The sequence below is a fragment of the Rutilus rutilus genome, assembly GCF_951802725.1.
Source record: "Rutilus rutilus genome assembly, chromosome: 4".
NCBI lineage: Eukaryota > Metazoa > Chordata > Actinopteri > Cypriniformes > Leuciscidae > Rutilus > Rutilus rutilus.
Window position 1 is genome coordinate 35,949,204 of NC_140212.1, and position 16,368 is coordinate 35,965,571.

At 40.1% G+C, this 16,368-nt stretch overlaps 2 protein-coding genes and 1 long non-coding RNA gene across 3 annotated transcripts in view; 1 reads left to right on the top strand and 2 right to left on the bottom strand.

The window, feature by feature from the left end:
- Positions 1–16,368, bottom strand: part of LOC311289759 (uncharacterized protein) — a 123,701-nt gene that overhangs the window by 102,258 nt on the left and 5,075 nt on the right. The gene's annotated exons all lie outside the window — the stretch shown is intronic.
- LOC311289760 (uncharacterized protein) overlaps positions 1–16,368 on the bottom strand; it is a 208,198-nt gene that overhangs the window by 4,219 nt on the left and 187,611 nt on the right. The gene's annotated exons all lie outside the window — the stretch shown is intronic.
- On the top strand, positions 11,097–12,445 carry LOC311288647. Its single transcript, XR_014626967.1, has 3 exons — positions 11,097–11,316; positions 11,392–11,489; positions 11,560–12,445. It is a non-coding gene; the product is annotated as an uncharacterized lncRNA (long non-coding RNA).

Here is a 16,368-nt window from a genome sequence, read left to right on the forward strand (position 1 = left end):
CGTTGTTGTTGTTTCCCCCATTTCACCTTGCGTTGCAGTCTGGTTGACTTTGAATAAATAGGCTAGTATAATGAAATTTAAGACCTTCGTTTAAAAAATTAAGACTTGGACAACGGAATTTAAGACTTTTTAAGGCCTTAATTTAGGAACATGACATTTAAGACCTTTTTAAGACCCCACTGCTACCCTGATATAGAAGACAAGGTGATTGCAAGCAGTTCACATACGTTCCAACAGCACTGCATAAAAAAGTACTCACTATTTGAACAGGGTTTGAAGGGCTGGGGAGAGACCCTGGACTGCCGAGGTGCATGGAGCTTCTGTTGATCATTTCTTTTATCTGAGGTATCTCTGCATCAACAGGAAAAACGGGTGTGAAAGACTGTAGCCAAAAAGTATAAGAATAGAAGTATACTCTTTTGATCCTGTGAGGGAAATTCAGTCTCTGCATTTATCCCATCTATGTATTAGTGAGACAAACTGTTGAAAACATCACGCTTCTTATCAGTCCTTTTAAAATAATGATGTGATGATGTAAGTCCCCATATACAATTTACACCAGCCAATTTTTCTGTGTGGGATGGCAGGCCAGCAGTCTGGTCAATGAATAGGAAACATTGGCAGGTCGAGTTTTATTAGGGCTGGGACAGTTACCGCATTACCGCAATACCGCGGTCACGTGACGCTTACCGCGGGTCTGAGCTCGTCACCGTCATCACCGCAAAAAAATAATAAAAAAATAAAATAAATAAACACTGGCCTTCACATGTGTTCACGTTGTGTCTAATGACATGGATTCATTGATTCTAATGACATGGATTGTGTCTAATAACATTGTGTCTTGCATGGATTCAAGGTTTTCTAAACAAAACTTATCATCAATAGATGGAGCAAATCCGAACTTTCGCAAGTACGCAAGTTGTTCCATGACACATAATAACATTCCATTCGTAGGCTATTGACTATAACCCCTTATTTACACTCTGTGGCGTGTTACGGCTGCGACGCGGCTACCGGAGCTGATCGCGCCCACTCTAGTCAATGCTTGTGTGTTTACAACAGCCACGACGCGGTGCGTTTCAGAAGCGTCTCTCCGCGCCGCTTCGATAAAGATAGGCGCCTAGTCTATTTTCAACGGACGCCGCGTCCAAGCCGCACCATAAATAAAAAAAAGTAAAAGGACCTCAGCTTTTAATTGCACGTGCTTATTTAACACAATTCTCTCACGTGAAGACCGCATTTGTCAACCCTTGCGAGTCGCGGCAAGTGCACACTCACAGCACCAGAGAGGAATCTTGACGGCACTTGCAAGAAAATGGATAAGTAGACTAGTTACATAATCAAATTCACAAATATTACACCATTTAAACATTATTAAAAATATATAGGCTACTGAGTTACTAAAACAATATTTGTCAAAGAATACACTTGTATGTTCACAGTTTGAACGTTCTGGTTTCCATTTGTTTAATATCAAGATCTGAGGTGAATTATCCATTGTTGCTTTTACAGCTACAAAGCTGGAGCACTAAACGATATTCAAAGTCACATTGCATGCTTTTAACATTAAATAAAGCACATAAACAGTACCTGAGATTATCATTGTCACACTTTGTTTGTTGTTCCAGCCGCGACGTCGCAGAAAAAAAAAAACTGGGGGAGGGTGGTTGAGGTTTAAAGCGGTTTACCGCAATACCGCGGGAATTTCTTGCTTTTCAACCACGGTAAGAAAAAATCCATACCGTCCCAGCCCTAAGTTTTATGATCTGACAAAATAAAAGCCCCCGGTATTTAAGTTTTACTGTGTGTGTGTATATGTGTGTGTGCAGAATGGAAATATAATATGTTTACCTGTAAAGATGAATTTTTTTATTTCTAGCAATTCTTGACGCACAAGTGAGAGCTCGTTGTCACTATTTTCTGCTTGTTCTTCCAAGGAAATGGAAGCTAGGATTTCAGCCCCTTGATTGTGAATGGCAGCCTGTGGAAACATATAAATGAAATTATTTTAAATTAACATGTATACAAATTATTGCCTTAGTTATATATCATTATGGGGTAAAGAGTTAGTACATTAAACAAAAAACTCACTTTGGTTCCACTGACTGTGGCCACGGCAGTAGGGGGGTCATCCTCATCCTCATCCTCCCACAGACGTTTGGCAACACGGATTCTCTTTCCCACAATGGCGTTGTCTTCGGAATCTTTCTTCGAACGTTTGTCCAACTTTCGCTCCAAAGTATTCATGTCTATTGCAGAGAAATATCAGTCACCATTGCCACTAACACACTGATAGTACCAGCAAGGGTCTGAGTTAAAGGGATGCTCCACTTTAAAATGAAAATACTGTCATCATATACTCACCCTCATGTTGTTTTAAACCTGTATGAATTTCTTTCTTCTGCTGAACAGAAAGGAAGATATTTAGAAGAATGTCAGTAACCAGACAGATTCTGGTCTCATTGACTTCCATAGTAGGAAAAAAAATAACGTTATACTATGGAAGTCAATGAAACCAAAAACTGTCTGATGACATTCTTCTGAATATCTTTCTTTCTGTTATCTGTTTAGCAGAAGAAATTCATACAGGTTTGAAACAACACATGAAATAATGTAATGCCCACTCAATATGATATCATCACATTATTATTAATATCACAAAGTGATCACTCATATCGGTAGAACGCCGTTCATTAACGTTATCCTACATAACCTCGAGGTAGCTTTAGCAAGTCAAAGAAACCTTTTTGCCTCAGAAAAATTAAACACATGTAACATAACGTTAACTAAACACATTCCTTGACAACGTGGTTTCGTAATAAGTTATCTATTTATGTTAATATAGCTTATTACATGGCTTGGTTTAGTACTATGCGGCCTGTTATTTATTGATAACGTTAACAAACCGCTGCGAAGTAACATTACGCCGTTGCCATGAAAAACAGAGCGTTGGACGCAGAACGGACTATTTTCTTTTGCGGAAGCAATACAAAAAAATTTTAAATCAATATTTTGTCAAATTATTTATTTATTTTGTACGTAACGTTAGCCATGTAATAAGCGGGATAATGTAGCCTATAGCGAGGCGGTTATTATTGAGAATACAAGCCTTCAGGCTGATTCAAGACCCCTCCGCATTCAGCCTGTCGGGGTTGTTAACGTCTAAGTTAACAGTTATAAACCGCCTCGTATTACATTATTCCTTACATTATATCCCTGTGTAACTAATACAAAGCAGTAAAAAAAACGTTAGGGTTGAACTTACTTACCTCCAACTGATTGAACGGTAGCCATATAAATGGGGAATCCACCTTTTGGTCGTTTTCCCACACCCCACTCGACGGCAAATTCGTCTTCGTAGGTAATCACGCCGTTTACAAAACTTTCCAGATCAAAATTTCGTATGTATTTAATGTGAACAATACTAAATTTCCCCTCATCAACCCCGGCACACCATTTCACAAGCGCATACATGTCTTACTTCTCCTTGTCGTGTCTTCTTCGTTAACGGTCCTCAGGTTTACGCGGGTGTTGCTATAGTGACATAACTGGTTACCATCGAAATACTGAAAAAAAATCTCAATAAGAAAAATGTTAATGTTTTAAAAATCAAAACCAATATGTTATTGTTATTGTTATTATTATTATTATTATTATTATTATCTTAGTTTTAAAAATCAGATGGCTGTTACCGGAGGTTACGTAATCCACCAAGTAAGAAAGCAAGGTTCAAATATAGATGAAGAGATACATTTGATATTAAATTATATTTTCCAAATGAATTCTGGAGATTTTTTTTTTTTTTTTAGAAGAACTGGTTTAACAAAGATAATTTAAGTGTAGGTAAATATATTATTCTGACACACATTTCAGAAGGTGGCGGCAACCAGACGCTGTTTGCCAACTGCCATAAAGAAGAAGAAGGTGGTTCAAATAAATATTAGCTTGGGTGATTTCAGAGTCAACTATGGAAGACAGCATTTTGATTTTAAGTTCATAAATGGAGTATCGAAAATACCTTACCACGGGTGCAGCAGTTCCTGCGCGAACAGCACGTCGATGGAAAAGGTAAGTGCACTATATTGATAACGTTAGCTAACTTTAAAAGACAATTCCGTGCGTGCATAAGACATAGCGTTAGTTACCTTAGCAATTATCGCTACCTAACTTGAACTATACTGTCTATATGTGAACTAGCAAGCAAGCATGCTTCGATTATTATTATCCGTTTCTGTTAAATTTAGAAAGCGAAAAGGGAAAACTTGAGTAATATTGACCTTTTCCGCATTTCATTCATGAGAATTGTTTATGTATAACCAGGGGTGGTCCGTGTAAAAGAAAAAAAAGAAAATCACACTTTTTTTTTTCGTTTTTCATTTATTTGTTAAAAAAGAATAATAATAAATGAACGAAAAAGTACACGGAACTTTAGGTAGGTTCAGAGCCATAGGAAGATGATTCTGGGTAGGTTTAAGTTTATTGTAGCCATGCAAAGGAGACATTGACATGCAAGTTAACGTTAATGTTGGAGAACAAATGCTGCTGAATCTAATGATTGGGGGAAAATAACAATTATAAAGTATAAGTTTCTAAGTGTGTGTTTGTACTGAAGTTTTAGCAACCTCAAAACCTCAAAAAAATCCGATTATAAAAATATCTAGCCTACATATATGTGTAAACTGGACCTTAAAAAAAAATAAAAAAATAAAATCACTTGAGAAATTGCCACAAAAAAAAAAAAATCAACATTGTCACAGAGCTACCCTCTGCTCTTGTGACCCCTTGTTAGCCCTTTCAACAAACACATGTACACACATTTGGTTTGTAAAAGACTCTTTATTTACCTTGAAGTACCAGCAACAGGAGAGATGGATTAGCCACAAAAATATATACCTACAACTATACTGTTGTGTTTCAGACTGGCCACCTGAGCACTAACTCAGAGGACATTTAAAGTTTGCTACAAACTGTTGATTATCGCATGGATCAGCATATATGGTGGCGGACATCTTGATTTGAGTAAAAGACTGGAATGGACTTTTCTCATGCTTTTATACCTGTACTGTGTTGCATCATGGGGAGTGGGAGATACCAAGTGTGGTGGGAAAAGAGGGGGAATTGGTTTGATGTCATTGATGTTTATTTCCTCTAATTACTATGGAAGTTTATTTATTGAAGCTTGTACTGTTATTTGAATTTGTGTGGTGAAGGAACTGGTTACTTGATCACATACTATTGTTACTTGGAATGTATTACATGTTTATGGTCTTAATTACTTTCCCAGGTGATTATTGCTGAGAAATGGTTGTACCCAGGTGTATAAATTCTCACAGAATTGAGTGATCAGGAGGGCTAAGACTGTTGGTGGTAAATGCAGTATCTGCTGAGTACTTTGATTGAAGGAACAGACCTGATACAAGGTTCTTGTGTTTTTATATTGAAGTTTTTTTTCTTTTTTTTGAATTTTTCATGCCTTGGCACCTGTGAGCCCCTGTACTTTGCTGGCTTGGGAGAACCTAAAATAAACACTTTAATGGCATTTAACGACCTCCATGCGTTATTCTGAAGAACAGTGAATGGTCTTTGTGACAAACATAAATTGCCAAACCCTGAAGAAACGGTCAAGCTTAGTGTTAAAATACAATTCTCATTTTTTCTTATTTTCTTCTTTCAGGTCAGCGGCATGTTCAGGCTCCCCAAGGAGAAAAAAAGTAAGTCACTTTACATGTGAACACAATGAAATTCTGTCTAATTCGACACTGATCTGTGTCAGGATTGCAGGCTACCTGCTTCCATTTTTACCATTTTACCTGCACCAACTTTATAAAGTCTAACTTAATTATAATGTTATATTTGTAGTGTATTAGCTCTAGCTCGTGTTTATTCATTTTAAGTTGATAAATTATTGTACAAAAAAATCATGTATTATCAGAGATTAAGGAAACATGTTGAATTGAATACTGCCTTGAAGAATTGAATACCGCCTTGAAGTAATATTTATTATTTTCATAAATATTGGTTTCCTATTTCAGGTATGTGTTTCTGCTGTTACCCTAAGTGATCCTGCACGCATCTCCTGTGGTCCTGCACTCGACTCACTTAATCCTGATCCTGTACTCGTCTCCTGTGGTCCTGCACTGAACTCACATGGTCCTGATCCTGATCCTGCACTCGACGACATGATCCTGTACTCGTCTCCTGTGGTCCTGCACTGAACTCACATGGTCCTGATCCTGATCCTGCACTCGACCGACATGATCCTGTACTCGTCTCCCGTGGTCCTGCACTGAACTCACATGGTCCTGATCCTGATCCTGCACTCGACCGACATGATCCTGCACTCGTCTCCCGTGATCCTGCACTGAACTCACATGGTCCTGATCCTGATCCTGATCCTGCACTCGACCGACATGATCCTGCACTCGTCTCCCGTGATCCTGCACTGAACTCACATGGTCCTGATCCTGATCCTGCACTCGACCGACATGATCCTGCACTCGTCTCCTGTGGTCCTGCACTGAACTCACATGGTCCTGATCCTGATCCTGCACTCGACCGACATGATCCTGCACTCGTCTCCCGTGATCCTGCACTGAACTCACATGGTCCTGATCCTGATCCTGCACTCGACCGACATGATCCTGTACTCGTCTCCTGTGGTCCTGCACTGAACTCACATGGTCCTGATCCTGATCCTGCACTCGACCGACATGATCCTGCACTGAACTCACATGGTCCTGATCCTGATCCTGCACTCGACCGACATGATCCTGCACTGAACTCACATGGTCCTGATCCTGATCCTGCACTCGACCGACATGATCCTGTACTCGTCTCCCGTGGTCCTGCACTGAACTCACATGGTCCTGATCCTGATCCTGCACTCGACCGACATGATCCTGCACTCGTCTCCTGTGGTCCTGCACTGAACTCACATGGTCCTGGTCCTGATCCTGCACTCGACCGACATGATCCTGCACTCGTCTCCCGTGATCCTGCACTGAACTCACATGGTCCTGATCCTGATCCTGCACTCGACCGACATGATCCTGTACTCGTCTCCTGTGGTCCTGCACTGAACTCACATGGTCCTGATCCTGATCCTGCACTCGACCGACATGATCCTGCACTGAACTCACATGGTCCTGATCCTGATCCTGCACTCGACCGACATGATCCTGCACTGAACTCACATGGTCCTGATCCTGATCCTGCACTCGACCGACATGATCCTGTACTCGTCTCCCGTGGTCCTGCACTGAACTCACATGGTCCTGATCCTGATCCTGCACTCGACCGACATGATCCTGCACTCGTCTCCTGTGGTCCTGCACTGAACTCACATGGTCCTGGTCCTGATCCTGCACTCGACCGACATGATCCTGCACTCGTCTCCCGTGATCCTGCACTGAACTCACATGGTCCTGATCCTGATCCTGCACTCGACCGACATGATCCTGTACTCGTCTCCTGTGGTCCTGCACTGAACTCACATGGTCCTGATCCTGATCCTGCACTCGACCGACATGATCCTGTACTCGTCTCCTGTGGTCCTGCACTGAACTCACATGGTCCTGATCCTGCACTCGACCGACATGATCCTGCACTCGTCTCCTGTGGTCCTGCACTGAACTCACATGGTCCTGATCCTGATCCCACACGCGTCCCCTGTGATCCTGCACTTGTGTCCCCTGATACTGATTCTGCACTCATTAGTACTATATTGGTAAATGTTAATAGCTGTCTCTATAAATACTATAAATATTATATAAAATAATATTATTATATTAAATTCTAAAAACTACTCCCGGTCACATATTAAAGCTCGTTTTTGCTTATTTGTGAAATCTCAACAAACCGGAATGTTAATTGTTATGAAAGTTTTACTTTATAATAGTAAGATTAATACACATACTTTATCATGGCTATTTGGTATCGTTGGCTGAAATAAAATAACATTTTAAATTTCTTTGTGTGTTGCAGGTCTGTGAAGAACCTCCACTCTCATTCATACCACCAGTCCACCAAACCTCTACAAACACTTCCTGTGCATATGGGCAGGTACGGCAAACTGCTACTGTCGAGGATACAAGAAAACAGCATGAGTTGCTTCTTCTTGCTTTAAAACTCAAGCATGGACTGACTGATGAAGCTTTCGAAGACACACTTAAAGTTGTTAACGTTATAAGTCAGAGGCATTCTGTGTCATCTACCAAACATCACTTTTACAGAACTTTTGATGACTTGAAAAGAAATATTCAGTTTCACTACATTTGTGAGGGATGCACAATTTCTGTAAACATTGAGGGAGAAAAAGTGGTTTGTCCTAACTGTCAATATTCTTGTAGTGTAGCCGATCACATGAAACAGGGGCACTTCTTTATTGTTTTTCCACTAGAATCACAATTAAGGAATATGATGGAACAAGAGGAACTCTTCAGCCAGTTGACTAGGCCTAACAGTGGTGCTCACTCTAGTCCACTGACAGATATCACCGATGGTGAGCTTTACAAGAGGGTAAACAGAAATATTGAAGGCCAATCTAAGCATCACGTCAATCTCACACTAACCTTTAGCTGTGACGGGGTACCTGTGTTTAAGAAATCTTCTTACAGTATTTGGCCACTTCTCTATACAGTCAATGAATTACCACCTGATTTGAGAGCAAAACAAGTGATGTTGGCAGCCTTATGGTTTGGTCCATCAAAGCCAAACTGTAACACATACTTATCACCATTTGTGAAAGAATGCAATCAATTGCTTACTCATGGGTTTGAGTGGATCAGTGTAAATGGTATTCATGGCCGGTCCAAAGTATTTCCCTTGGTTGCAGTATGTGATTCTGTTGCGAGACCGATGATTCAAAATTTTAAGCAATTCAATGGAGAATATGGATGTTCTTACTGTTTACAAAAAGGTATAGTCGTTGAGAAGGGCCAAGGTCATGTAAGGGTCTATCCTTTTGAGTCTGATACTGAAAGCAGAAATCATGGTAGCAGCCTAGATTTTGCTCGAGAGGCTATAGAAAATCGCACTACTGTGAAAGGAGTGAAAGGACCGTCTATTTTGTCCTTGATCCCATCAGTTGACCTGATACAAGGTTGCGTACCTGACTACATGCACGCCTGTCTTCTTGGTGTTGCAAGATCTATGACTTATATGTGGGTTGGAAGTGACAATCATGAAAATCCATGGTATGTAGGAAGATGTATCCAAGTGATTGATCAAAAACTTCACCTTATTCAACCACCCTCCTGTGTTTCCAGAGTGCCTAGATCACTGCGAGAGAGAAACTATTGGAAGGCGCATGAGTGGTACATGTGGCTTTTCTACTATAGCATCCCAGTGCTTAAAGGGATCTTACCAGAGTGCTATCTAATCCACTGGACACGGTTTGTGAAGGCTTTGGCATTGCTCTTAACTGAAAGTGTCACTTTGCAACAAATTCAGGAAGCAGATATCATGCTTAGGAGATTTGTGATGGAAATGGGGGATCTCTATGGTATACAAAACATGTCCTATAATGTCCATCTCTCTCTTCACCTTGCACAAAGTGTGCGAAACTGGGGTCCTTTATGGGCTCATTCAGCTTTCACATTTGAGTCATATAATCACAGCCTGCTCAAAATGATCAAGAGCACACAAGGGGTCCCTTTGCAGATTGCCAAAACATTTCAGTTACAAAAGGGTCTGCCCTTATATGCCAAGAAAACACTGTCAAATGCATCCTCTGAATGCATTTCAGCCTTTGAAGACTTAGTCAGTCCTACACACACCCAGAGTGCAATAAGGTGTAAAGAGGTCATTGCACTTGGAGACAGACATGAAAAAGTAAGACTTGAGCAAGATGACTACCTTGCCCTCCACAATGTAGCTAATCACATAGAGAGAGAACTTCTTGTCAGTTACCGTGACAGGGCAGTAATTAATGGTGAAGTTACGCACTCTAAAAGACATTCGAGAGAGAGAAAGAGAAACTCGCATGTTGTAGTCCTCACAGATAACAGTATTTTCAGTGTTGATAAGTTTGTTGTTGCAGACTTAGGAAGTGGGGAACACTGCTATGCCATAGGACATTATTTTGAAACAAAGCGACACAGTTTTTTTGCTTCATTGTCGAACCCACACCACTTTGTTGCTGTTGGCAAAAAGTTGGGGCATCTGACAGCTGTTCCAGCTGCAGTTATTCAGAGAAAGTGTCTCTTTATGAATCTTCCAAACCTGAAGGTTAATTATGTTTTTATGTTTTTGAATCGTAATGAGTTGACGAATTGATTAAAAAAACGAAAGGGGTCATAGAATGGAAAACATTTTTACCCATGCAGACCAAATGGTGAAAACACATTATTCTTTATAGAGTTTTCGCTTGTCAATGAAATGCCAATTGATAGTTAAAAAGAATATTGTCTAACTCTGAATACCTTGACATGAATTGTTTGTACTTGTCAAAATGTCATGTAATGAAATGAAAGTTAATAATAGAAATGTTGTATTTACTTGTCTGAATAGTTTGAAAAGATGATACTTAATGTCTGAATACCTCAAACGCCAATATTTAAAAAAAATTAAAATGTACTGTTTTATATATTATATCTGAATGTCTATAGTTGGAGATATTGTGTCTGTATTGTGTGAATACCAAATATAGTACTTTTAGTACAATAATTCAGTGTTTTCTTTGTCATTTTTGACAAATACATCCACAAAGTACCATAACCATATGCCACCACTTTAAAAATGCATCAGTATCACATGCATGTTTACATACATATTTGTTTTCCACATATTTAATAAATGTATGTAACATATGTATACTTAATGTTGTCCATATATGCGAGAAACCAATACTATACTGTAATATATGCAGATATATGGTATCATATATAGATGAACTGAAATATTTTCTTCACATGTTTGGACACATAAATGTTCACATATGTGGCGGGCATATATTGTGTTCTCAGATAAGTCAAATATATGTAGAGATATATGTTGCAGTCATATATTGTGTTCTCAGATAAGTCAAATATATGTATACATATATGTTGCAGGCATATATTGTGTTCTCATATAAGTCAAATATATGTATATGTAGCAGGATGCAGTTGTTTGGATCATGCCTCCTAAGTGACGCTTAATTTGCTGCAGCTGTGAGTGATTCTGGGCAGTTAACTTTGAGCCAATCGCGAGGGCTTCACCCCTTTATAAACCGGGACTTTACTTTTGACAAATGATGTCACCGGTATGCGACTTGTCTTGTTTACCTGCCCAGAGACCTGATGTCTGCCTGGTTATCTGTCTACCGTAGCGCCGCAGGTATGGTTAGCTTTGTTTCTCTTTCCACTCCTTAACTTTATAACGTGGGCTTATAGGGAATGTTTCGTGCTATAGAATCCCCGGTGTGGCAGCAGCCCTTTCACCAGCTGAGTGTGCGCCCTGCGATCAGCAATCAGAGCTTAGGGCCTGTGACGCAACGCTGTTAATCATAGGTATGTTGCTATACTGAGAGTTGAATGGTTATTGTGGGACATTTGTAAATGGACATTCTTTGCATTTTAGGGAGTGCTATTTAACCGGGGGTGCGGTCGCCAGTTGGCTACATCGACGCTGAACATCTGCTGCTTTGCTTATGCTTTTCACATTACGTGTTTATGGATTTTCGTCGTACCCGGCTGCTTCTTCACACGGGACTAAGGATTATTAAACCTGTGATTAACAGGCTGTTGGCTGGCGGGTTACATCGTTGCCTGTTTAACACTGTTTGATTCTTCCTGTCATTGTTGTGATTCAGTGTTTGAGTATCGAGTGTTTGATGGACTGACACCAAGTTAATTGTTTTATTTATTTCTTTTAACTCTTGTATGGAGGCCTTTTCTTGCTGCTGATATCCAAGAGGATTGGCCTAATTTTTGATTTCTTTTGTTTGACCTTTTTATGTGATTTGTCCATGTTTAATTGTTTATTTTTGATTTATTGTGTGATTGAGTCTGTTCATATTGCTAATCCAAGTACCACCTTGGGCTTTAGAACAGGTGGCTTATTAGACCTTGGGTATTGTAATTGTTTAATTTCTATGTGTCTGTTCATTGTCCAGGTGCTGAGAACTGCCAGTGGGAGCAGTGCCCCTTGCGGTGGCGGGTCCCTTGGTGTGCTGTGGCTGCGTGTTCACTAAGTGTGGTCATATCTCTTGCTGTGTGTATGAAATTTGACACGTGTGATTGGGATGTTTTTCATGGATGCGCATTGCTCGAGCCACTAGCCTCCCACTGGTAAGATTCCGCCCTATTGCCCTCCTCCCTTGTATATGTGTGTTGCGAATAGAGTATAGTGAGTGGAGTGAATATTGAGTGTATGTGTTTTATTTGATTTAGTGTACAGTGCATGCTTGTTGTGAAATCTCAATCATTGTCGAAGTGAAAATAAAGATTATATTTTTGTACTGGAACACTGTCTCTGGCTATCCATCAACGAACTTGAGTGCCTTGGTTGAACAAAATAGTTAAATCTTTGGGTGAAATTCCCATCGTGGCGTAGTCTGCAATCTGCCTGGGCTTAAGCCCTGAGAAGTGTATCCCTTCATGCCACATATACATATATGTTGCAGGCATATATTGTGTTCTCAGATAAGTCAAATATATGTAGAGATATATGTTGCAGGCATATATTGTGTTCTCAGATAAGTCAAATATATGTATACATATATGTTGCAGGCATATATTGTGTTCTCAGATAAGTCAAATATATGTATACATATATGTTGAACATATATTGTGTTCTCAGATAAGTCAAATATATGTATAGATATATGTTGTAGGCATATATTGTGTTCTCAGATAAGTCAAATATATGTAGAGATATATGTTGCAGGCATATATTGTGTTCTCAGATAAGTCAAATATATGTATACATATATGTTGAACATATATTGTGTTCTCAGATAAGTCAAATATATGTAGAGATATATGTTGCAGGCATATATTGTGTTCTCAGATAAGTCAAATATATGTATAGATATATGTCCTGCTATTTAAAATATAAGTACATATATGGCCATATATTACATTTTTGTATGGGCTGTCAACAGAATACTATCAATTAAACAGGATAGTGTCGCAGGTAGCAAGGAGCTGGAAATTAGAAAAAAATCTATTCTTGAATAGACTTTGTGGGCTCCTGAATAAAAAGTATAGTCTCTGTCCGTTGGGTGGTTCAACCTCCACACATCTATTAGGCCCATAGATGAACACATTCTCTTAACCAGTAAGACAGAGTCAGGCATTCTACTTAATGTTGGTTTACTTCTATCAAGGAATTGATCTAAGACAAAATTTAAGTCTCCTCCCAAAATTATGGGGTACTGTCCAATATCATGCAACTTACTTTCTAAGTCTATGAAAAAGTTAGGGTGATCAACATTGTGTGCATATATATTGGCCAGTATCAGAGCATGTCCTTGTATCTCTGCAAATATTATAATTATTCTGCCCTCCTCATCTTTAACCTCCCTCCTGAGCCTGAACTGTAAGCCTTTGTTAATTAATATAGCTACTCCTCGACTTTTAGATGACCCAGCACTAAAGGAAACATGTCCTACCCAGTCCCTACATAATTTAACTGATTCCTGGGGACAACAATGTGTTTTCTGCAAGAATACTACATCTTGTTTTTTAGTTTTCAGATGTCCCAGTATTTTCTTCCTTTTAATTGGACAACCCAGGCCATTCACATTCCAAGTTGAATAATATAATCAATCTTAATGTATTTTAGAGTAGAATAAGTGGCCATTCTATTATAACATAAAACCCATGGTGCAACATAAATTATACACATTAACAAGAAAAAAAAAAGAAAGAGAAAAAAAAGCCATAATATCAACCAATAGTGATATCAATAACCAGCAGACTGTGAACCATTCTGGCACAAAGAACAATAGACCAAGGAACATTGTTGAAATAAAACAAAAAAGTGAATCTCTTAGGTCCATGACTTGTGGAACAAGGGCAACCCGAAGGCCCACCGTCCTGAGTATAATATACAAAATTGTGTTCAGGTGTAAGGTATTAGTTTAAGGAGAACATAGGGATTTCTATACAAAAATAAAAATTGTTGGCTACACCTGCCCCGGCTATGAGAAATATAAACTCAAAAAATCAGCATAGCCTGTAATTTGACCTGATATATCCATGTCCAAAAAAAAAACAAAAAAAAACAGAGGTCTGCCAGTTCGCATATCACCCACTATCTCACATACCGTTACTTTCCCGAATGTACGGACACAGCAAGATCTTTCCAAGGCACATCCATAACGTATCCGGATCGCATATGACGTACTAACAGAGTGTCAGACATGTACCTCAGCGTCTCTCAATGTACTCCATTGCTTTATTTGGGTCATCAAACACCCGTGGACTCTGTCCACTGATGAAAATCTTCAGAAGTGCAGGGTAGAGCATGCCAAATTTAATCTTGCGCTCATGGAGAGCTTTCTTGCAGCGGGAGAATGCTTCTCGCTTCCTTTGCGTCTCCCTCGAATAATCCGGGAAAATCATAACTTGTTTGCCGTTCCACGCCAAGCGTTTCTTTTCCCGTGCTGCTTCCAGGATGGCTTGGCAATCTTTGTATCGTAGCAAGCGCGCCACAATCGTTCGACCATAATTCTTATCCCCCGCTTCCAGCCGTTTCCCAATCCTATGAGCGCGGTCCATCTCGATTCCTCCCGGGGTTGGATCAATGCCAAGGGTCGCTGAGATAAACTCGTTCAGGAACGCGGTAACATTGCTCTTTTCAGCCCCCTCCGGTATCCCCACGAATCTGAGGTTGTTGCGTCGAGATCTGTCTTCGGCTGTGGCCAACCGATCTATCAATAGTTGTATGTCCTCTTTAGTGGCTCCCATCGGTCTAGCGTTTATGTTAGCTTGCTCGTCCTCTAGCTGACTCACCCGATCTTCCAATTCCGTGATGCGGGAGATGAGAGAGGAAAACATTTTTCCTCTAATATCTTGCTCAGCATCCCATGAATCTGAGCCATGTCAGGCTGGTCAGGCTCCGTGGTAGCGCTAGCTGTGGCTTCTTTGCTAGCTGTTTCTCCCCTCGTGCACATGTTGAGCTGAGTCTGTGTGGCTGAGCGAAGTTTTCTTTGTTCAGTGTTACAGCCAGAAGACGAACTTTTGCCTTCTTCTGACATTTTGAGGTCCACGTAACATATAAAAGTAAAATACCTATATCTGAACGTATTTTAGGATATAATAAGGATATAAACCCAATGGACAGCGGGAGCATACGTTTCAAGCTGCCATCACTTATCCCTGCGTCACGTGACTCGCGATTTGCAAAGATTAATATAAAGATTAATATAATGGTTAATAAAACGTTACACTCACTTCAGTTATTCTGGAGGTGCAGCAGGAACACGAATAATTGGTACTGATCCTTTTTTCAGGAGCAGCTTCTTAGCAAAACCAGCTTTACTGACCCTCGTTTGTAAAGCAGTCTGGTGTGTGAAATGATTCGCGCAAACATGAAAGCATTGCTGTTGATCGTGGGGAAAACTCAGCCACTGCGTCTTCAGCGGTTCGTCAAAATGACTGCTGTGTTCCTTACTGCACCCAAGAACAGAACACCACAACCGCTTAGACGCCATTCTGCTCATAGACAGTGCTCCTCCAGTCCAGCGTATCAACATTGACCGCGCGGACTATGATGACTGACAGCTCGCTCACGAGCGAGGGCGGGTCTGATTTGAAACGCTGCTGTCAATCAACAATCGTGGGAGGGGCGTCGATTTTGTGACGTCACAAACTCGAACGGCTTGATTTGAGATGGGGGAAAACATATAAGAAGATTAAAAAAAACACACACTTTTATCATTTTAGGATGGTTGTGTACAGGCACTGCCAACACACATTTCAGTACAATCAACTTGTAAAAGTGCATGTACCATTATATGACCCCTTTAACACTATAAATTACCTTTAATTTTTATCAAAAAATCTGCCAGTTACTAGTATCCATCACGGTCTAAAGTAATGTGAAGATTAGGCAAATTAGTCCGGTGATGTAGGACTGCGCACGGCTTTCTAGTTCACGCTGGATTTTGTCCTCTGCATATAAGCTTAATAAAGCCTGAACCTCGTTGTCGGTCCATTGGTTGTATATTTTAAACTCCATTGTTGATTCGAATAGCAAACAACTCTTACTGCACGCACGACAACCGACTTTTAAAAATAGTGGTTGAAATAAAATGCTGCATGGAGTCAACCAATCAAAATGCTGTGTGAACTCAACCAATCAGCATGTTCAACGCCCAAGTCCTACCCCCAAAAGTTCCTGAACTTTGAAAAAGTACTGCCTTGGGAGCAGGGACTTTCT